We start from the raw sequence: 24,091 nt of genomic DNA, 5'->3' as shown, positions 1-24,091 counted from the left end.
AGGACTTAAATACCCCTTCTGTTTAGGCTGGGCCAAAAGGCCCAAGCCCTTAGATAGCTGAGGCAAAGAGATCAGTCCCTATTACTCACGTGACCAAAATGGAGAAACAGTCTCAGGGGCCTCCACCTCCAGCTTCCTTCAGAGCCAGCCTTCTCAGAGCACCACCTCTCAGAGCAAAACCTCTCCAACCAACCCCCCTCTAGTCCTCAGACCCCGCTATCTTTAAGGAAACCATCCAACTTCCCTCCCCTCAGTTCTCATATCTACCAATCACTGTACATGTCTTCCCTGTGCCAATGGTGGCTCTACCTTAACCCAGGACTGCCCAGAGGTCTGTGGCTTTGCACATGTCTGTTGAAGGTCATATTCTCAAATAATTAAATCTTGATCCTTTGCTACAGCCCTTCCTAAATCCTGTTACCCTGAGTAGGGTGGAGATTGGAATAATTAAATTTTGATCTATGCTGCAGCCCTTTCCATTGTTCAGCAAAAGGTTTCTGTCCTAAAGTAATCTTAAGAAGGGAGGAGGAGGAACCTCCCTTGCCAATGGGGTTCACATTCCAATGGTGAAATTTCCAACATTCACAAGTCTAAGAAATTTTAAGGTTTATAGTCACAATCTACCCTTGCCTTCTCAGACTGCATTACTTATTCTATACCTCTCAAAACAAGAGGGGAAAAGTCAGAGCCCTAAATTACTGATCGGTACTCCAAAGAACAGAACCCACCCTTAAAGGGACATCTGGACAACCCTGAGGTGATCTGGGAGAATGGAGTTGAGCATGATAGAAGATACACACACACACACACACACACACACACACACTCACATGAAATTTTCTCAATGCTCAGTAAGAACACAGCCCAATGACATTTTAGTCCTTTAGCTTTGGAGACGGTGAGTTGTTCCTTCACATATATGGGGATGCCCCAAAAATCTTGGGACTTTAATAGGCGAGTTGTTCCTTCATATATATGGGGATGCCCCCAAAATCTTGGGACTTTAATAGGCTGTATTCTCCATATGTGACCACCTCTTGCACAATGTCTATATATGTTCACTCCCACAACTAGTGGTGTGCATGTCTGTGGGAGAGAATACCCTAGGTTTATGCAGTAGGTGGGGAAATGGATGTTCTGTTAAAAATCTTAGAAGAACCAGGCCTAAAGATGGAAAGTCCTGGGTTCAAATCTTATCTCATGTAATTTCCTAGCTGTGTGACTCTGGGCAAGCCACTTAACCCCCTTGCCTAGTCCTTACCACTCTTCTGCCTTAGAACCAATACACAATATTGACTCTAAGTGTTTAAAAAGAAATCTTATTATGCAATTTCATCAAATGCCTTTGCCTTTAATTAAAATCTTTTTTTTTCCCCTCTGGCTGACTAGAACAAAAATAGGCTTGATGGAGGCTAGTGAGCTATTATTTTGACTGGCTATAAACTCACAAAGTATCTTGCACTTTGATTAGCCATTCTGTAGGTTTTATCCATGAGAGGAGGTGCTCAAGGGCTGTAAGTAGGTTCCCATTCACTGAGAAATTCTAAGAAGTTGTACAATCATTCATGGAGGATGCAGTAAAATGTATCCTTTGTGGGATATCTTTTGAACATCCTCCTTCCCTCCCTCCCTCCCTCCCTCCCTCCCTCCCTCCCTCCCTCCCTCCCTCCCTCCCTTCCTTCCTTCCTTCCTTCCTTCCTTCCTTCCTTCCTTCCTTCCTTCCTTCCTTCCTTCCTTCCTTCCTTCCTTCCTTCCTTCTTTCCTCCCTCCCTCCCTCCCTCCCTCCCTCCCTTCCTCCCTCCCTCCCTTCCTTCCTTCCTTCCTTCCTTCCTTCCTTCCTTCCTTCCTTCCATTTTCTCCTAAGTAGGGAAGAGAGCTTCCATATATTTTTGTTTTAACCTGACAGGAACAATTTTACTAAAGAAATTATCCTTATTCTCAGCATCTCTGCTTAGAGAAAGAGAAATCCAAAAAGACCAAGGTTTCCACATGGTTTTAAAAATCTCTTTGGCAAGGCCATTTCCACTCAAAATGTATAGTATTGATAAACAGAAGACATTCCATAATAAGATGTAACAGAATTCAAGTGAAAGTTCAGCTGATGTTTTTGTGTACCAGACATAACAATATTTATTTAACTTTTGGGTCTTTGAAGAATCATTTTCCTAAAAACATTCAATATCTCTTTAACCACTTCCTGTAAGGATCCTTGTTTCCACATGGTCAAATGTCAGCTCAAGAGATACTTTCTTTAACTGGAATAATAAGAAATTCTTCTTTCTTTTAGTGTGATCATTACTCTATCATTTCAGGGAGGAGTCCTTGGGCTACACAGGTTACTCTCCTTGGAAACTAGTAAGACTTGTAATAAGAAGGAAAAAGATTTCAGTGAGTGACATTGTTAAGAGGTTAATTATTAAAGAAAATGGGTAAAAGTTTCTCATTCGGGTTAAATCAAAGACTTGAGACAGAAATACCATCCTAATATTATTATATCTAGACTAAAGAGGGAATTGGGCATCAAGGTGGTACAGTGGATGAAGTGCTAGGCATAGAGTCAGGAAGACTTGAATTTAAATCTAGCCTCAAAAACTTTTTATGTAACTCTGGGCAAGTCATTTAACCCTGTTTGCCTCAGTTTTCTCACCTATAAAAATGAGCTGGAGAAGAATCTTTGCCAAGAAAACCCCAAATGGGGTCACAAAGAGTCAGACATGACTGAAATTACTGAACAATAAAAAAGAGGGAATGAGGAGGGTGATAGGTTTAGTATACAAAACAAATTTTCTGATTTCCACTTTTGCCTATAAAATATCCCCTTGGTAGTTTGATTGGTACTGCACTAAATCTCTGTATTAATCTAGCTAGCATTGTCATTTTGTATCCATTGGTGTGACAAATCCATACCAAAGAGTAGCTTTCTAGTTTATTTGCCTTTCTTAATTTCCGTACAGTGTTTTACAGTCTTATTTATGTGTGTACCATGCATGTCCCAGTAGTTTAACTCTCAGATATTTTACGTATTTTGAATGAAGTTTTTATTATTATTATTTCCTTTTGTTTCTGGATGGCACTATAGGGAAATGCTAATGATTTTTATAGAATTTCTTTTGTATTCCTCCATTGGATCTAGAATCAGAGAACTTGTTTTTGAATCCTCTGTCTCCTACTTGAGTGACTTTGGGTAACTCACTTTACCTTTTTAGCCTGTCTTTAAATTTTGAGGGTGCAGGCTAAACAACATCTCAAGTCCCTTCCAGTTCTGTGTCTATTCAACTTTATTTAAACTATTAACAATTTCAATTTTTGTTTTATTTCATTGTTGACAAACAGGGTAAGTGACTTGCCCAGGGTCACATAGCTAAGAAGTGTCTAAGTCCAGATTTGAACTCAGAAAGATGAGCCTTCCTGACTTGGGACTTGGTGCTCTGCACACCAAGCTGCTCTATAACCCCAGTTTTTACCAAAAAAAATTCACTTGTACTTTCTAAGGAAACCATCATTTCATCTCCAAATAGTAAAAATGTTATCTTCCTTTTGCCAATACTTAAACCTTTACTTTCTCTTTTCTTACTGCATTTCAGATAATAAATAGGGTCGACCATTTTTCATTCTGAAAGACTGTTGCACTCCCCTGCAGATGAAAGAAGCTTCCCCTGCAGGGAGCCAGAGAAGGAAAGTCAACCCAAGGAGAGCATTAGAGTGAGAGAGTGCCCAGGGGAATGAAGCCAGTGATTGAGAAACCTCAGTGGATAGAGAGCCAGGTTTGAAGAACAGAGGTTCTGGTTTCAAATGTGGCCTCAGATACTTCCAACTGTGTGACCCTGGGCAAGTCACTTGACCCCCATTGCCTAGCCCTTACCACTCTTCTGCCTTGGAACCAATACACAGTATTGATTCTAAGAAGGAAGGTAAGGGTACAGGAGTGAGCAAGGAACTGGGAGGCATAGCCCCAATCCAATCCAATCCAATCCAATCCAATCCAATCCAATCCAATCCAGTAGGTATGTATTAAATCCCTAACTGGTGCAAGGCACTGTACCAGGTGCTGTAAGTACAAAATCAATCCTGTTTGCCCTCAAGGAGCTCACGTATTGGGGAAATCGTTGTTTTGTGCTGTGTTTTTACAAGCTCCCAGTAAGGAATGTTCTTTACCAATGCACCATTCAGCAGAAACAGTACCTGAAATTCTGCCCTTAGAGCTAAATTGCTTTAGATCTTGAAATGACTTTTCAATCATCTGTTAGTGCCTTATTTTCATACTCTGTGGGAAGGGGTCCCACTTCCAACTGCAATCAGTTAAAACTTTAGCTGTGATTGCTCTTGAGATGGAATTCTTTCCTTTCCAGGGCTATTTCTCTCTATCCACCCAAGAGAGGTAAAGCTTGAGCTATTACAATAGCCTAATTGTTCAACCCATGCCTGCCTTTACCTCTATGATCCTCGGATTTTTCATATATAAAAGGGAATAGTAATATTTTTAGCACTATGACAGCTCACAGGGTTATTGTGAGGATCAAATGAGGCCATGTCTACAAAGCTTTTTCCAAATTTTTATACGAATTCTAGCTATTGTAGGAACATAATACCATAGATTTAGAACAGGAAGGGACTTTGAGGGCCACTGAGTCTAAATCCCTTATATTACATATGAGAAAACAGAGGTCCAGTGAGTTTGAGTAACTTTCCCCCAAGGTCCTACTGGTAAGTAAGTGGCAGAGCTGGGATTTGAAAACAGATCTTCACCTCATTCCCCCCTTACCTTCCATTTTAGAATCAATTCCATGTATTGGTTCCAAGGCAGAAGAGCAGGAAGGGCTAGGCAATGGGGATTGAGTGATTTGCCAAGGCTTACACAGCCAGGAAGTGATGGAGACCACATTTCAACCCAAGACCTCCCGTCTCTAGACCTGACTCTCCATCCACTGAGCCACCCAGCTGACCCCTCAAACAAGATCTTTTATTTAATTTAATTTTTTAAAAAATTATTTAGTCAATTTAGAATATTTTTCTTTGATTACAAGAGTCATGTTCTTTCCCTCCCCTCCCCTAACCCCTCCTATAGCTGATGTGTAATTCCACTGGGTTTTACATGTGTCATTGATTAAGACCTATTTCCATATTGTTGATATTTACACTAGGGTGATCATTTAGAGTCTACATTCCCAATCATATCCCCATCGACCCATATGATCAAGCAGTTATTTTTCTTCTGTGTTTCTGTTCCCACAGTTTTTCCTCTGAATGTGGATAGTGTTCTTTTCTCATAAATTCCTCTGAATTGTTCTAGATCATTGTATTGCTACTACTAGAGAAGTCCATTACATTAGATTGTGCCACAGTGTATCCTTCTCTGTGTACAATGTTCTCCTGGTTCTGCTCCTCTCACTCTGCATCAGTTCCTGGAGGTGGTTCCAGTTCCCATGGAATTCCTCCAGTTTATCATTCCTTTGAGCACAATAGTATTCCATCACCAACAAGTACCACAATTTGTTCAGCCATTCCCCAATTGAAGGGCATCCCCTCATTTTCCAATTTTTGGCCACCACAAAGAGCGTGGCTATGAATATTTTTGTACATGTCTTTTTCCTTATTATCTCTTTGGGGTACAAACCCAGCAGTACTATGGCTGGATCAAAGGACAGACAGTCTTTTAGCACCCTTTGGGCATAGTTCCAAATTGCCCTCCAGAATGGTTGGATCAATTCACAACTCCACCAGCAGTCCATTAATGTCCCAATTTTGCCACATCCTCTCCGCATTCATTACTTTCCTTTACTGTCATATTGGCCAATCTGCTGGATGTGAGGTGATACCTCAGAGCTGTTTTGATTTGCATCTCTCTGATTATAAGAGATTTAGAACACTTTTTCATGTGCTTATTAATGGTTTTGATTTCTTTGACTGAAAATTGCCTATTCATGTCCCTTGCCCATTAATCAATTGGAGAATGGCTTGATTTTTTTGTACAATTGATTTAGCTCTTTGTAAATTTGAGTAATTAGACCTTTGTCAGAAGTTTTTGTTATGAAGATTTTTTTCAATTTGTTGCTTCCCTTCTAATTTTTGAAACCAACTCTTTTAAATCCAAATCCAACTCTAAATCCACTGAACTATGTTGTTGTTCAGTCACTCTGTCATGTCTGATTCTTTGTGACCCCAAAGACCAAAGCACATCTGACCCTTCTATTCTTCACCATCTCCTAAAGCCTGTCCAAGTTCATGTTCATTGCTTTCATGACATTATTTATCCATCTCATCCTCCATCATCTCCTCCTTTTTCCTTCAATCTTTCCCAGCATCAGGGGCTTTCCCAATGAATCTTGCCTTCTCATTATGGGGACACTCTACATACTACACTATTATTGCTCAATAATAATACCTTTAGTTAGCATCTTTCTAATGCATTTAGCCTGTTACGTTGTTTGCTATAATTATCTGTGTTTGTAACTTCTCTTATTAAACTGTTAAATCCATTAGAAAAGAGATTTAATCTTTGTCTATGCCCAATGTACCTTTTCTTATGTCCAGCACAATGCTCTCTTTATTGAGCTCAGTGGGTTCTTAATAATAAATGAATTTTAATTAAATAATATCCAATATTAATGTAGGGATTTGTAACTTTAAGAGCACTTTACATAGATTATCTCATAATAATAATAATTATTATTATTATCATTTATTTAGTGTTTTAAAATTTGCAAAGCACTTAACAAAGATTATATCATTTTATCCTCACTTAATCTTCATAACTTCAGTGGGGAAGTAAGAAATTCAAGTATAATTATAGTCATTTTATGGATATGCAAACTGAGGTTCGGAGAGGAGGCATGACTTGTCCAAGGTCACAGAGCTAGTGGAAGCTAGAATTCAAATCTAGGTCTTCTAGACTAGAGTGCCAAAGTTTTTGCCAGTATACATCACAGCTGCCTCAACATTACAAATAGACTGTAAGCTCCTGGATGATAGGGACAGTGGCAGACTTGTATTATTATTGCCTCCTAGCTGAGTATTGAGTATAGCATATTATATATTTTAAGACTTCCAAAGACTGCTTATTTCATTGTTTTAAGGGTGCTCAATTCACCAACCAATATTTCAGCCTTTCAATAAATATTTGCTGTTCTTTCTGCTAATGATTATGATAACTAACATAACTGGAAAGTCTAAATGACAATAAAAGCTTTTTTGGTAATGAAAGGAACACATGAGAGATCATAGGAATGCATACTCTGTCTAGTGATTTTCCCTGACAATATACTGTCTCTCTTATTGAGACTATAAATTATTGAATTCCCTGGTGAGAGTTCTCTGTCACAGGTTTAGATTTTGTAAAGATGTATAAATAATAATATATTAATAATACAAATAATATTTAAAATAAACAGGACAGTAGTGTCATAAAGATTAAAAAAAGAAAACATTCTTGCACAAAGGGAGATTATATTTTTTCTATTCTGCTACTAAACAGCTGAACTTGCTTCTCTATTATATTCATAGTAGATTGTAGTTATTTGTACTCTTGTCTTGCTCCCCCTAATATAGAGAAGTTGTTTACCTTCATTGATAGATGGAGTTTCCTCATCAGGAAATTTCCCATATCATTGAAATCACAGGTCCACTTTGCAGCAAGTTTCTCTGATAAAGGTCTCATTTCTAAGACATAAAAAATGGAATCAAATTGATAAAAGCCATTCTCTAGTTGATAGTCAAAGAATCTGAATACATGGTTTTCAGAGGAAAAAAAAACCCAAGCTATCAGAAGCCATATAAAAATACTCTAAATTACTAATAATTAGAGAAACTCTGAGGTATCACCTCATACACATAAGATTGGCCAAGTTGACACAAGAGGAAAAAGACATCTACTGGAGGGGCTATGGGAAAATAGATTAATTAATGTACTGTTGGTGGAGCTGTGAAATGGTCTAACCATTCTGGAAAGCAATTTAGAACTATACCCATAAACTACTAAACTGTGCATATAGACTTTGACAAAGATACCATTACCAGGTATATATACCAACAAGATAAAAGAAAGAGGAAAGGATCCAATATGTACAAAAATATTTATAGCCATTCATTTCATGATGATAAAGAATTGGAAACTGAAGGAGTGTCTGTCAGTTGGGGAATGGCTCACGAAATTATGGTATATGAATATTGGAAAAGAATACTATTTTGCTGTAAGAAAAAATGAAGGGGATGGCTTTAGGAAAACTGGGAAGACTTGTATGAGCTGATACAAAGTGAAATAAGCAAAATAAAAATGTGCAGAGCCCGAGAGTAATTTGTACAATAACAACAATTCTATAAAGACAAACAATTTCGAAAGTCTTATAAAATCTTATCAACATAATGACCAACCATAATTCCAAGGGACCCATAATGACACATGATACCTACCTCTAAATACAGAGTTGATGGACTCAATGTGGAAATTGAAATGTGTGTGTATGAGCTTCTTTGGGTCTTCCCAGTTCTAAAATGGAGATGCTCTTGAGGGACCTTTTGAACATACCCCTTATATCTAATATGGGACCCACTATATCATATACCCCTTGAATAGAGATAGCATCCTTTGATTGGCTATTGATTCTTTATCTGATGAAACTGAGCTGTTCCCTCTTTTTCTGTTGTGTTCTTTTCAGTATGTCCCCAGGGTGAAGATCCCAGTTCACTCTCAACAAAGACACTATAAACTGAACCAGTGAGAGGTGAAGGAATGTCTTGTTCTCTCCCACCACCCTCTCTAAGACATGGGCATTGGGAGTATTTGTCTCTATTTTGTGTTATTGTTTGTCCTCCTCAGTTTCATGTCTTCAGACCCAAGAGTTTGAGCTATGGTCACCTTGAAGCCAAGAATTCAGGAGGCTATTGATGCAGCTAGGCAGCTAGGCAGAGAATCCCTGAGAAGCCTGAGTTCCTGGGACTCAAGTCCATTTGAAGTCGACAGGGGATTTTGGACTTGAAACTAAGGCAAAGCTCTAAAGGAGATGAACTAAACTATGAATAAAATCCCCTTCCCCTCAGCAAGGGATTGAGGCATAAGGGAGGAAGGGGATTTTGCTTCCCATGTGCAGGGGGAGATTAAATTTGATATTTTTTATCTTTTGAAGTCAATTTATTTTTTGAAAAAGCTACTGTGACACTGTATTTTATGTATATATATTATATACACAATGTATATATATATGTACAAAAACATACATATTGTATATGATACATATATGCATTATATATTCTAGATCTTGGCAAACAGAGGGAGAAGAAATGAAAGCAGTGTCAGATTTTATATTCTTGAGCTCAAAGATCACTGCAGAGGGTGACTGCAGTCATGAAATTAAAAAACAAACAAACACTTAGAAGAAAAGCTATGGCAAACCTGGACAGCAAACTAAAAAGCAGAGATAGCACTTTGACCACAAAGATTTGTATCGTCAAAGCTATGGCTTTTCCAGTAGCAATGTAGGGATGCAAGAATTGGATTATAGGGAAAGCTGAGTGTCACAGAATCAATGCTTTCAAATTGTGGTGCTGGAGGAAACTTTTGAGAGTGTTCCTTGGAGAACAAGGAGATCAAATCAGTCAATACTTAAAAAAATTAATTCAGACTATTTACTAGAAGTTCAAATACTGAAGTTGAAGCTGAAATGTTTTGGCCACATGAGAAGACAGAACTCACTGGAAAAGGCTCTGATGTTCTGAAATATTGAAAGTAAAAAGGAGAAGGGGACGGCAGAGGTTGAGATGGATAGATAATGTCAAGAAAACAATAAACATGAACTTGGACAGACTTTGGGAGGCAGTGGAGGATAGAAGGACCTAGTCATGCTATGTCCATTCAGGTCACAGAGTCAGATATGACTGAACAGCAACAGTAATATATGACTGTGAGAGTTATACTACGAGGAAAGCTGAGTGGCATAGAATTGACACTTTCAAATCAAATTGTGGTGCTGGAGAAGACTTTTGAGAATTCCTTGGATAGTAATTAGATTAAATCAATCAATATTTTAGAAATTAATTCTTATTTATTGGAAGGATAAATATCTGAAGCTTAAATACTTTGGCCACATGACAAGAAGACAGGATTCACTGAAAAAGACCCTGAAGTTGTAAGGAGAAGAGGATGGCGGAGGATGAGGCGGATGAGCAGTGTCATGGAAACAATGAATATGAGCTTGGGCAGACTTGAAGAGATAGTGGAAAACAGAAGGGTTTGTGCACTAAGTGATTCATGGAGTCATGAAGAGTTGGACACAAATGAAGGACTGAACAACAATATATGTGTGTATGTCTATATACATATATGTATATAATGACTAATGTGGGAATGAATTTTGACTATATATATAATTATATATATTATATGTGTATGTAATATATATATATATATATATATATATATATATATATATATATATATAACAGTTTTATTTCTCTTATTTCCTCAATGGGGAGGGAAAGGAAAAGGTCAGAGGTATAGAATTCAGAACTGAAAGTAAAATAATATTGAATTTCATAAAATCCCAAATCAAGTCACTATCTCTTTACTATAGCATAAACTTCATGAACACAGAATTGTATCTTATCTAAACTTTGGATCTCTCTAGCTCTAATACTGTGTTGTAAATTCTTAAATACTTAATCAATGTTTGTAATTGAATTGTCATATGATCTTGGCCAAGTTACTTGATCTCTCTTTTCAGATCATTCCTCCTCTTGTAGCTAATTAGAATAATGGCTGCCCCACCTGCAGGGTGCCTTGAAAGCAAAATATCCTGATGGGATTTTCAAGAATAAAATCCTCTTTTATAAGTTTGGAAGCTTCTGCTAAGGAGATTAAGGGACAATTGTCAAATTTTATAAGACATAAACCAGGCCCAGTCTCCTTCCAGAATCTCCTGGTCTCGACTAAATTTATGGGTAATTAAAAACAAGAAGAATGTATGGATTAAGCAATGATGGCCTTCTAAGCCAACTGCCTTCAGCAATTGTGCCTGCCCTCTCTCAGGTCTCCAATTACAACAGATCTCCATTTTAGCCAGCCCTGCTAATTTCTAGCAACAGGGAAAATGCCTGAGTCTTTATCCAAGGCAGCTGCCAGCCTGAGATTTGACTTCAGAACTCACTACTTTAGTACACCCCAAATGAAGATCCCTGGAAAATAAAGGGAGGAATTGTGGCCCCAAAACCTAGCCACCATTTATGGCATCATTTCTTTTTTTTTAAACCCTTACCTTCCATCTTGGAGTCAATACTGTGTATTGGCTCCAAGGCAGAAGAGTGGTAAGGGCTACAATGGGGGTCAAGTGACTTGCCCAGGGTCACACAGCTGGGAAGTGTTTGAGGCCAGATTTGAACCCAGGACCTCCCATCTCTAGGCCTGGCTCTCAATCCACTGAGCTATCCAGCTGCCCCCTATGGCATCATTTCTACAGACAATGCATTTTCAATTCCATATTAGTGACTTATAAAGAAATTTTGGGTGCACGATTCATTTTTAAGTTAAGAACTGCCTACAGATGATAATTAATGCTTTAGAAAACACAATTACTGATTTTAAAGGATTTTTCTCAAGGACAACTAAGAGGGGGGGAAATGGCAACCAAATGAACTTTTGTTTTTTTTCATGCCTTCATTTCCTCTTAGAATTATTATTTACTTCTGATCCTGGACCCAATTAGTTACTGTGAAGGACACCAATAATACAGAGGTCCATATTCTGGAAAGGAGATAAGATTAATGTGAAATAACCAGAGAAGGAAAGGAACTTCTCTGTAATAAACTGCTAAATTAGAGGGTAGAAATGTAGCACATGAAACCATTTGGGAAGGCTTCATGAAGGAGGTGGGCCTTAAAGAATGGAGGAGGTCTAGGTAGGGAGAGAAAAGAGGCCATTTTACATTTACAATGACATTGGAAAAGGAAAACAAAGATTCAGAATGTAATAGAAGGCTGGAGTGTGGGGGGGGAGGGGAGCTGTGCTTGGCTTTGAAATTAGGAAAACCCAGTTCAAGTTTGGCTTCTGACACTGGTTGTGTGCCCATGCACATTATTGAACCTCTCAGGGCCACAAATAATGCTCTAAGACCATAAGGTTTTTGTTGTCCTTTTCTTTCATTCCCATTTCCTCTAAATAAAAAATAAAACAGGAAAGAAGAAAAATAAAATCTTTATAACAAATATACATAACTTTCCCCCCTTTGAAAAAAAATTCTTACATGGGCTATGGTCAAAAATAGATGTCTTGGGGTTGCTAGGTGACTCAGTAGATAGGCCTGGATTTGGGAGGTCCTGGGTTTGAATTTGGCTTCAGATACTTCCAAACTATGTGACCCTGAGCAAGTCACTTAACCCCCATTGCCTAGCCCTTATCATTCTTCTGCCTTGGAACCAATGCTTAGTATCGATTCTAAGACAGAAGATGAGGGTTTAAAAATATATATACATGTGTATTGTCAACCTTGAAAAACATAGAACCACTAAAGTAGTTAAAAAGAATGTCTTTAATTAGGACAAAAGAGACAGAGCTCTTATGGCCACCACACAGTCATGCACACACAACATACCAACACCACACTGAGCTAAGCTCTAAGACTGGGAAAATGCACCAAGAGTGGGAATCTCTACCATTTCCTTTGAACTGAAGAACTTGGGGTCTCATATATATTTGGGGGAATAAAGGAAAGAAAGAACAACTGATTGGTTTACATGGAGACAAGGGAAGGGGACTGGGAGAGGTCTAGATAAATGGGAGAAACATCTAAGACATAAGGATACTTGAGATTTATTATTCCGTCTAGGACAAACCTACTAATCTCCTATCTAGAGTGATTCAAAGGTACCTGAGGGTTTCAGAAAACAAAGTTGTCAGTATATATGTTTATATATTTATTTTATTATACACATACATATTTATGTCTTATTTTGTACCCCGAGTCCATCATCTCTCTGTCAGGAGATAGTGGGGGTAAAATTGTCAGTGCTGTGACAAATGAGAACCCGAACCCCCAAATTAAAACCATACCCTACACACAATACCATAAATTCAAGAAGCAAGGAAGTTTATTAAGTTTGCCAGCAATGGGGTAGAGACTCTATGAAGAAACAAAAGGACAAAGCTTATATAGGTTTCAATTTAGGCAGGAGGTAAATTGGGTATGAGGAACCTCAGGAATGGACAGGACTGTTGCTGGGAGCTTTGTAGTGTGGAAACAGAGGATTTGGTACCTTTAACTTAATTTAAATTAACTTGGTTGTAGTTTTGGGGCTAGTAACAGGAAAGACTCTTCTTCATATTAGCTATATCTTGTTACCCTGCTCTAACAGACTAGACTATTGTGTCAAGGAAGCTCATCCCCTCCCCTTCCTGAGTAACTTTACCTGTCTATCAAACATTCCTGACATACCACAGTTGTGCCAGGGTTGCCTCTGTGTATGTTCTGTACGTCAATAAAAGTTAAGGTTTGGGGCAGAATCAGGGAGAACCACTGAGAGACCAATGAGAGGTATGGGGAGAACCACGAGGAGAAGAGACAGTGCAGGCAGCTGAGGGGGAATGAGAAAGAGACTGGCAGGCTAGGTATCATGCAGTCAGATTACTTATAGGAACATTATCTACCCTTCCAATAAACTTTATAAAAAATATATATATATACACACACACATATATATATATATATATATATGGGTAGAAGTAAATATTATTATTTTTTAATTTTAACACTATCCTTTCTATTTCCGTAGTAAAGAAGGTCACAGACGTGATGGAAGCTAAAATGCATCAGTTCATATGTGCCAAAGGCTATAAATTACAGATGAGTTATCCCTGATCTTCATCTGTGAAGGAGTTTCCTATGTAAGGTTTAAATTTAGGTTTTTATGCTAATATGAGAGTTATAAAGTAATATTGTGTGGTCTCCGGCTTTAAAATATTATCGCTTAAGTCAAAATGACTTTTAGCAGCTTTTATTTATAAAGAAGTAGAAAAAGTGAAAGTCTAAATGTAGATAAAGAGACAGATTCCTAACAAGTCTACCAGTCTTTCTCCAGTGAAGTCCAGCTCAGCCCCAGGCTTCCCCAAGACTCTGTCTCTATGTGGATTTCCTGATAATCCTCAACCAGAAGTCTTGGTAGTGTCTTCAACCAGGATTCCACCAATGCAGCCTCCTCCAAGGCCAAGGTAGGAATCTTAGCCCCTCACCCAGCAAGTCAACACAGGATTCAGGGAAAAAGTCTCCTTCAAGCCAGGAAAGGAATCTCTGGAACCAATCTCTCCAAACGCCAGGAAAGGAATGAATGCTAGATCATATTGATCTCTTCTTTTATGCTTCTTTTTCCATGTCACTTCCTGTCACTTCCTGTCAATCTCCCTTCTTCACAAAAACCAATGGCAGTTTTTAAATTTGCCTAGCACTGCTCAAGGGGGCAGGGGGCACTGACCTTTGGAGGTGTGAGCTTACTCTAGTAAGTGACTCATGAACTTATGAATGGTACATAGGGGTACTTTAAGTTCTTGATTTTATTAGGTAAAAATAGTGTTAATTTTTTATGGTTTGGACTTGAATATTAAATTGGTAAATTTATTGTGGTTGGACTTGAATATTGGTGGTTGCCAGGGATTTAATTTCTAAATCCCAAAATTAATTACTCAAGTAAATAGAATTTATGGTAGTTTATTTTTACAATGGAGGGAAGATATTAAGGAAGAGAGAAAAGGGGAGAGAGAAAGAGAGCTCTAGCTTCCTCTGAGCCAGGTAGAATTCTCAGGCCTCAGTCAGGGTAAAGGAGTCTTAAGACTCCTTTCTTAGAAGTTCATACTTCCATAAAGGCAAGGAAACTAAGTCAGCCTTTCACTCACCACAATGACCATCAAAAAGGAAAGCAGTCTGAGGTCTCCTGCATGAGTTCCTCCAGGGGTCCAGTTCCATAGCCAAGTATCTTCACTCTAAGTCTGAGTGTCTGTCTTCCAGTCTCTCCTCAAGTGTCTGTCTTCCAGTCCAATTCCGAGTAACTGATCTTCCAGTCTTTCCTCTGAGTGACTGAATCCTTGATTCATTGATTGATTCTGTGTGTCTCTGTTTCCTCTATTTAAAGACTTTTTTTCTTATGTCACCTCCCCTAAATTTTTATGTCTGCCGATCACAGCAGATGTTCCTCTGCAGGACTGCCCACTCAGTGTATGAAATGGGTATTCACCTTTTGTAGTTAGTCATATCTTTTGTGGTTGGTTAACACCTTTTTTGGTTAGTTAACATCTTTTGTAGTTAGTTAACACCTTTTTTGGTTAGTTACCTTTTATAGTTACTTAACACCTTTTGTAGTTAAAATGGGTAGATCTACTTTAAATACTGAGTTAACACTTTGGGGATTAAAATCTAAAAATAGACCAAGAATTACAATTTTATCTTCACTGTCAAGGAAGAGCTAAGTACTTCATTGTTATAATCAGGAGAAAGCCAAATCCAATCTTCACAATAGACAAGGGGAGAGTTAATCCTGTCTTCATACTTACATGGATGAAATCATATATCCAGAGCCTCAAAAAGTTAAAACTAAGATGGAGCTGATGGTGGTAAATAATTGATGCCTTCCCATGTGTATTTGAGGCCTCCAAAATTAAGTGTTAGCTTGGAAGATCTTGAATATTTGGCAGGGAGCTTTAGAAAAAGCAGAAGGAAAAGGGGTACCAGTTAGCATAAGCAAGATATTTTCAAGGGAATCAATGGGACCAAGTCTCATTCCTGACTGTTCTATATCAAATCAATCTTTCTATGTTTCTTATTTTCTCACTCCTATTGGGTAGGAGAGAAGGGCAGAAAGTCAGTTACCCTGAAGAAACCCCCATATGCCTATTTACAAAGATCATGTTCCTCCCTCTCCTATTTCATTAGTTCCACCAGAACCCCAGTCTATGTTTTCCCTCTAGATCAAGTAGAACAATGATTCTCTCTTTACATGTTACATGTTTGGACAGGAGGAAAAGATCTGCTGCCTCATTTTTGTTCTGGATGTGGTTATTTCCAGGGAGGATCTTTGCAAGATTGATCAGGTATTTCTTTATTGATAAGCAAAGTTTTATTCGAGTTTGACTGAAGGAGATGAAGAAGATCCAATGGAATGGAGAGATCAATTAAGTTCCCTGGCCTCAGTTGCCTCATCTGTAAAATGAGATTAGACTAGATAGTCTCTAGGGTTCCAGTTAGTGGCAATAGGATTAAAGCTAATTAGATGCTCACACTAAGTCTGGTATTAATATGGTGACTCTCCAGAAATAAGGAGGCTATCCCACATTATTTAAGGAGGGAAAAACCAACCTAGTTTTGAAACAAAGCAGATCTGGAGATCAGCTGTGGAGGAAAGTCCAGGAATGGACTTTGCAGCCTAAATGAGGTAAGGAGATCCAATCTAAATCAAAACCAAAAAGAAAATAATTTTTTTTTAAAAATTGGTTGATTAGTAATTGACATTTGTATAACACTGTAGCCTCTCACCAGCGAGAAGCCACAAGATAAGAAATATAGAGAAAGTGTGGGCGGAGTCAAGACGGCACCTTAGCAAGCAGCAAAACTTCAGACCTTGTGGAAGATCCTTCCTTACTAATACAGACTGAATGCTCCTAGGGCACCGAAATTCAAGCTGAACAACAAATCAAAAGGTATGCCCCCCAAAAGCCGGAATCCGAGAATACTCAGGGCTAAGGGGAAGGCACCAGGACCCCTCCCCCACAACCCAGAGGACTAAGCCCCCAGCAGCAGCGGGAACCTTGGAGCAGGCAAGGTGCTGGTTTGGAGGGTCTACCTTGTGAGCAGCAGGGCGCCGGGCTTGGAGCATCCAGCTTGGACAGCAGGGAGGAAGCCAGGGAGAAACAGGCAGTGGCTGGGTCCCTCCATTGGGCTCCAGTCTCACCGTTGCCTTGGGGCAATCCAGACCAATCCAGTTAAACATAATCTCATCAGAAATCCTCAGAGTTTAGGGAGGCGGGCAAAGGCACTTGCGGACAGGACAGCAGAGAAGCAGCTGGAGAGAACTGGAGAGAGCCTGGGCGGCCCAGCCTTCCAGGAGTCTTCAGAGCCTCAGAGCTTCATACCACATACAGCCCAACCCAATTGAACTCAACCCAATCAAAAGCCTCCAGAGGACAGGGAAGCTAACATTCCTCCCCTAGAGACTGTACCAAGAAATCTGACAAAGCTCCAAGAGGGGAGACTGACAGCCCCAAAACCAAAACAAAATGAGAGGAGCAAGAGCACAGCCAAATACGGGGAGCAAAGAAGGGGTAAACTCGAGCAAACAACAGAAAAAGAAGAAAGAAATTATAATAGACAGCTTCTGCACAGGTAATGAGCAAAGAGCAAATGAAACAGAGGGGGAGGACCCAGCAAAGGAAAAATCAGAAATCCCAGCAAATTGGATACAGGCTTTGGAAGAACTCAAAATGCAATTCAAAACACAATTAAGAGAGACTGAAGACAATTGGGAAAAGAACTTAAAAACTAAGATAAATCATCTGGAAACAGAAAATAGTGTCTTGAAAGCCAAAATCAACCAGCTGGAAAATGAGGCAAAGGAGATGAAAGATGAGGCAAAGCAGGTGAAAGATGAGGTGAAGAAGATGAAAGATGACCTCCAAAGAAAATCTGACCAAAAGGAAAAGGATGACCAAAAAACTAAGGATGAAATCCAGTCTTTAAGAACCAGAATACAACAATTAGAATCGAGTGACCTCAAAAGGCAGCAAGACACTATAAAACAAAACCAAAAGAATGAAAAAATTGAGGAAAATATGAAGCATCTCATTCACAAAACAGAGGATTTAGAAAATCGTTCAAGGAGAGACGATTTAAGAATTATTGGCCTACCAGAAGACCATGACAAAAGAAAAAGCCTGGACATTATATTACAGGAAATTATCAAAGAAAACTGCCCCGAAATCCTTGAACAAGAGGGAAAAGTGGAGATTGAAAGAATCCACAGATCACCTCCTGTACTTAATCCCCAACTGACAACACCCAGGAATGTTATAGCCAAATTCAAAAACTATCAGACCAAAGAAAAGATATTACAAGCTGCCAAGAAGAAGTCATTCAGATACCAAGGAACCACAGTGAGGATAACTCAGGATCTGGCTGCATCCACACTGAAAAAAAGAAAGGCATGGAATATGATATTCTGGAAAGCAAGGGAACTAGGTCTACAACCAAGAATCAACTACCCAGCAAAACTGACAATATTCTTACAGGGGAAAGTATGGTCATTCAACAGAATAGAAGAATTTCAAGAATTCATAAAGAAAAGACCAGACCTGAACAGAAAACTTGATGTCCAAACACAGAACTCAAGAGAATCATCAAAAGGTAATTAAAAAAGAGGGGGAAAAAGAAAAACAAGAAAAAAATTTAAGAGACTCAATAAGTCAAAATGATATGTATCCCTATAAGAAAAGAGGTCATTGGTAACTCTTAAAAACTGTTGTTAGGGGGCAGCTGGGTAACTCAGTGGATTGAGAGCCAGGCCTAGAGACGGGAGGTCCTAGGTTCAAATCTGGCCTCAGCCACTTCCTAGCTGTGTGACCCTGGGCAAGTCACTTGACCCCCATTGCGTACCCTTACCACTCTTCTGCCTTGGAGCCAATACACAGTATTGACTCCAAGATGGAAGGTAAGGGTTTAAAAAAAAACAAAAAAACTGTTGTTATTACCTGGGCAGCAAAAAGAAGTATACTTAGAGGGAACTTCAACAAACTGTATAGGATGAAAGGACAAGACATAAATAGGTATATAGATATATGCATGCAAAAATACATACGCATGAGTATGCATATATATATATGTATATATATATATATATAACTAGAGCTTAAAATAGGTTAATATTAAAAGAAATGAGAAAAGAAACAAATGGGGGTAAATTTATATGTCATAAAGAAGCTCATGGTGGGAGGGGGGAGAACATCAATACACTGGAAGGGTAAAGAGGTCAGAGACAGGAAATACTCAACTTTTATGTGCTTTGAAAGTGACTCAAAGAGGGAAAAACAATCCAATCCATTGGGGGCAGAGAATATATTTGCACCCTATAGGGGAGTAGAAGGGCAACAAATGATCTGGGGAGGGAAGAAGTACAAGAGAGGGAGGAAGAGGGGGGGTTAATTTTAGAAAGACTACAGGGAAAATAAGGGGGGATAAATAGGGAGGGGGTAGAAAGGGAAGTAAAATAAGGGTGGGAAAAAGGGGGACTGTTCAAAAGCAAACATTGGTGTAGAAAGAAAAAGTGAAAGAAGAAAAGGCAGGTAAAGGAGCAGAAATCAAAATGCTGGGAAATACACAGCTAGTAATCATAACTCTGAATGTGAATGGAATGAACTCACCCATAAAACGCAAGCGAATAGCAGAGTGGATTAGAGTCCAAAACCCTACGATATGCTGTCTACAAGAAACACATATGAGAAAGGTAGATACACATAGGGTGAAAGTAAGAGGGTGGAGCCAAATCTATTGGGCATCAACTGACAAAAAGAAGGCAGGGATCGCAATCATGATATCTGACAAAGCCAAAGCAAAAATAAATCTAGTTAAAAGAGATAGGGAAGGTAATTACATCCTGATAAAAGGCAGTATAGACAGTGAGGAAATATCAGTACTCAACATGTATGCAACAAATGGCATAGCATCCAAATTTCTAAAGGAGAAACTAGAGGAACTCAAGGATGAAATAGATAGAAAAACTATACTAGTGGGAGATCTGAACCTTCCTCTATCTGAACTAGATAAATCAAACCAAAAAGTAAATAAGAAAGAGGTAAGAGAAGTAAATGAAATCTTAGAAAAATTAGAGTTAGTAGATATGTGGAGAAAAATAAATAGGGACAAAAAGGAATATACCTTCTTTTCTGCAGCACATGGTACATTCACAAAAATTGACCATGTATTAGGGCATAAAAACATTGCAAACAAGTGCAAAAGAGCAGAAATAATAAATGCAACTTTCTCAGATCACAATGCAATGAAAATAATAATTAGTAAGGGAACATGGAGAGGTAAATCAAAAATTAATTGGAAATTAAACAATATGATTCTCCAAAACCAGTTAGTTAAAGAACAAATCATAGAAACAATTAATAACTTCATTGAAGAAAATGACAATGATGAGACATCCTTTCAAAACCTATGGGATGCAGCCAAAGCAGTACTCAGGGGGAAATTTATATCCTTGAGTTCATATATAAACAAATTAAGAAGGGCAGAGTTCAATGAATTGGGCATGCAAATTAAAAAATTAGAAAGTGAACAAATTAAAAATCCTCAGATGAAGACTAAATTAGAGATCCTAAAACTCAAAGGAGAAATTAATAAAATTGAAAGTCAAAGAACTATTGATTTAATAAATAAGACTAGAAGCTGGTACTTTGAAAAAACAAATAAAATAGACAAAGTACTAGTCAGGCTAATTAAAAAAAAGGAAAGAAATAAACCAAATTGATAGTATCCAAGATGAAAAAGGAGACCTCACCTCTAATGAAGAGGAAATTAAGGCAATCATTAAAAACTACTATGCCCAATTATATGGCAACAAATATGGCAATCTAGGTGATATGGATGAATACTTACAAAAATATAAATTGCCTAGACTTAAAGAGGAAGAAATAAATTGCCTAAACAACCCCATATCAGAAAAAGAAATTGAACAAGCCATCAAAGAACTCCCTAAGAAAAAATCCCCAGGTCCAGATGGATTCACAAATGAATTCTATCAAACATTCAAAGAACAACTAATCCCAATATTTTTTTTTCATATATTTATTTATTTATTTATTTTTTTTAAATATATTTTATTTGATCATTTCCAAGCATTATTCGTTAAAGACATAGATCATTTTCTTTTCCTCCCCCCCACCCCCCATAGCCGACGCGTAAGTCCACTGGGCATTAGATGTTTTCTTGATTTGAACCCGTTGCTTTGTTGATAGTATTTGCATTAGAGTGTTCATTTAAAGTCTATCCTCTGTCATGTCCCCTCAACCTCTGTATTCAGGCAGTTGCTTTTTCTCGGTGTTTCCACTCCCATAGTTTATCCTTTGCTTATGAATGGTGTTTTTTTTTCTCCTGGATCCCTGAAAGTTGTTCAGGGACATTACACCGCCCCTAATGGAGAAGTCCATTACGTTCGATTATACCACAGTGTATTAGTCTCTGTGTACAATGTTCTCCTGGTTCTGCTCCTCTCGCTCTGCATCACTTCCTGGAGGTTGTTCCAGTCTCCATGGAACTTCTCCACTTTATTATTCCTTTGAGCACAATAGTATTCCATCACCAACATATACCACAGTTTGTTCAGCCATTCCCCAATTGATGGGCATCCCCTCGTTTTCCAGTTTTGGGCCACCACAAAGAGCGCAGCTATGAATATTTTTGTACAAGTCTTTGTGTCCATTATCTCTTTGGGATACAGACCCAGCAGTGCTATGGCTGGGTCAAAGGGTAGATATTCTTTTGTCGCCCTTTGGGCATAGTTCCAAATTGCCCTCCAGAATGGTTGGATCAGTTCACAACTCCACCAGCAATGAATTAATGTCCCTACTTTGCCACATCCCCTCCAGCATTCATTACTTTCCTTTGCTGTTATGTTAGCCAATCTGCTAGGTGTGAGGTGATACCTCAGAGTTGTTTTGATTTGCATCTCTCTGATTATAAGAGATGTAGAACACTTCTTCATGTGCTTGTTAATAGTTTTGATTTCTTTATCTGAGAACTGCCTATCCATTTCCCTTGCCCATTTATCAATTGGAGAATGGCTTGATTTTTTGTACAATTGATTTAGCTCATTATAAATATGAGTAATTAAACCTTTGTCAGAGGTTTCTATGAAGATTTTTTCCCAATTTGTTGTTTCCCTTCTGATTTTAGTTATATTGGTTTTGTTTGTACAAAAGCTTTTTAGTTTGATGTAGTCAAAATTATTTATTTTACATTTTGTGATTCTTTCTATATCTTGCTTGGTTTTAAAGCCTTTCCCCTCCCAAAGGTCTGACATGTATACTATTCTGTGTTTACCCAATTTACTTATGGTTTCCGTCTTTATGTTTAAGTCACTCACCCATTTTGAATTTATCTTGGTGTAGGGTGTGAGGTGTTGATCTATTCCTAGTCTCTCCCACACTGTCTTCCAATTTTCCCAGCAGTTTTTATCGAATAGTGGATTTTTGTCCCAAAAGCTGGGATCTTTGGGTTTATCGTATACTGTCTTGCTGAGGTCGTTTTCCCCCAGTCTATTCCACTGATCTTCCTTTCTGTTTCTTAGCCAGTACCAAATTGTTTTGATGACTGCTGCTTTGTAATATAGTTTGAGGTCTGGGACTGCAAGGCCCCCATCATATGTGTTTTTTTTTCATTATTTCCCTGGATATCCTTGATCTTTTGTTCTTCCAAATGAACTTTGTTATGGTTTTTTCTAAATCAGTGAAGAAGTATTTTGGTAGTTCAATGGGTATGGCACTAAATAGATAAATAAGTTTGGGTAGGATGGTCATTTTTATTATATTGGCTCGTCCTATCCATGAGCAGTTAATGTTTTTCCAATTGTTCAAGTCTAGTTTTAGTTGTGTGGCGAGTGTTTTGTAGTTGTGTTCATATAGTTCCTGTGTTTGTCTTGGGAGATAGATTCCTAGGTATTTTATTTTGTCTAAGGTGATTTTGAATGGGATTTCTCTTTCTAGTTCTTGCTGCTGAGCTGTGTTGGAGATATATAGAAAAGCTGATGATTTATGTGGGTTTATTTTGTATCCTGCAACTTTGCTAAAGTTGTTGATTATTTCAATTAGCTTTTTGGTTGAATCTCTAGGATTCTTTAAGTAGACCATCATGTCATCCGCAAAGAGTGATAACTTGGTCTCCTCCTTGCCTATTCTGATGCCTTCAATTTCTTTATCTTCTCTAATTGCTACTGCTAGTGTTTCTAGTACAATGTCAAATAGTAGAGGTGATAATGGGCATCCTTGTTTCACTCCTGATCTTATTGGGAATGCATCTAGTTTATCCCCATTGCAGATGATATTAGCTGTTGGTTTTAGATATATACTGTTTATTATTTTTAGGAATGACCCTTCTATTCCTATGCTTTCTAGTGTTTTTAATAGGAATGGGTGTTGTATTTTATCAAAGGCTTTTTCTGCATCTATTGAGATAATCATGTGGTTCTTGCTAGTTTGCTTGTTGATGTGGTCAATTATGTGGATGGTTTTCCTAATGTTGAACCAGCCCTGCATCCCTGGTATGAATCCTACTTGATCATGGTGAATGATCCTTCTGATCACTTGCTGGAGTCTTTTTGCTAGTATCCTATTTAAAATTTTTGCATCTATATTCATTAGGGAGATTGGTCTATAGTTTTCTTTCTCTGTTTTTGACCTGCCTGGTTTTGGAATCAGTACCATGTTTGTGTCGTAAAAGGAGTTTGGTAGAACTCCCTCTTTGCTTATTATGTCAAATAGTTTGTATAGTATTGGGGTTAATTGTTCTCTGAATGTTTGATAGAATTCACAGGTGAATCCATCAGGCCCTGGGGATTTTTTCTTAGGAAGTTCTTTGATGGCTTGATGGATTTCAATTTCTGATATGGGATTATTTAAGAATTCTATTTCCTCTTCTGTTAGTCTAGGCAGTTTGTATTTTTGTATATATTCATCCATTTCTCCTAAATTGGTGTATTTATTGCCATATAATTGGGCAAAGTAATTTCTAATGATTGCCTTAATTTCCTCCTCATTGGAGGTGCTGTCCCCCTTTTCATCTTTAATGCTGTGAATTTGCTTTTCTTCCTTCCTTTTTTTAATTAGATTGACCAGTACTTTGTCTATTTTGTTTGTTTTTTCAAAGTACCAGCTTTTTGTCTTATTTATTAAATCAATAGTTCTATCACTTTCGATTTTATTAATTTCTCCCTTAATTTTTAGGATTTCTAATTTGGTTTTCTGCTGGGGGTTTTTAATTTGATCGCTTTCGAGTTTTTTCAATTGCATTTCCAATTGATTGATCTCTGCTCTCCCTTGTTTGTTAATATGAGCTTTCAGGGATATGAATTTGCCTCT

The 24,091-nt window shown here is 38.1% G+C and overlaps 1 long non-coding RNA gene across 1 annotated transcript; it reads right to left on the bottom strand.

Annotated features, from left to right (window-relative positions):
• Nucleotides 1–2,085: 2,085 nt before the first annotated feature.
• Nucleotides 2,086–16,412, bottom strand: LOC103104130 (uncharacterized). Its single transcript, XR_001627848.2, has 4 exons — nt 16,323–16,412; nt 15,521–15,665; nt 7,559–7,656; nt 2,086–2,361 (listed from the first exon to the last, which is right to left on the bottom strand). It is a non-coding gene; the product is annotated as an uncharacterized LOC103104130 (long non-coding RNA).
• Between the last annotated feature and the right edge of the window lie 7,679 nt (nt 16,413–24,091).

The sequence above is a fragment of the Monodelphis domestica genome, chromosome 2, assembly GCF_027887165.1.
Source record: "Monodelphis domestica isolate mMonDom1 chromosome 2, mMonDom1.pri, whole genome shotgun sequence".
Taxonomy (NCBI): domain Eukaryota; kingdom Metazoa; phylum Chordata; class Mammalia; order Didelphimorphia; family Didelphidae; genus Monodelphis; species Monodelphis domestica.
This window is presented reverse-complemented; position numbering and strand designations above follow the sequence as displayed.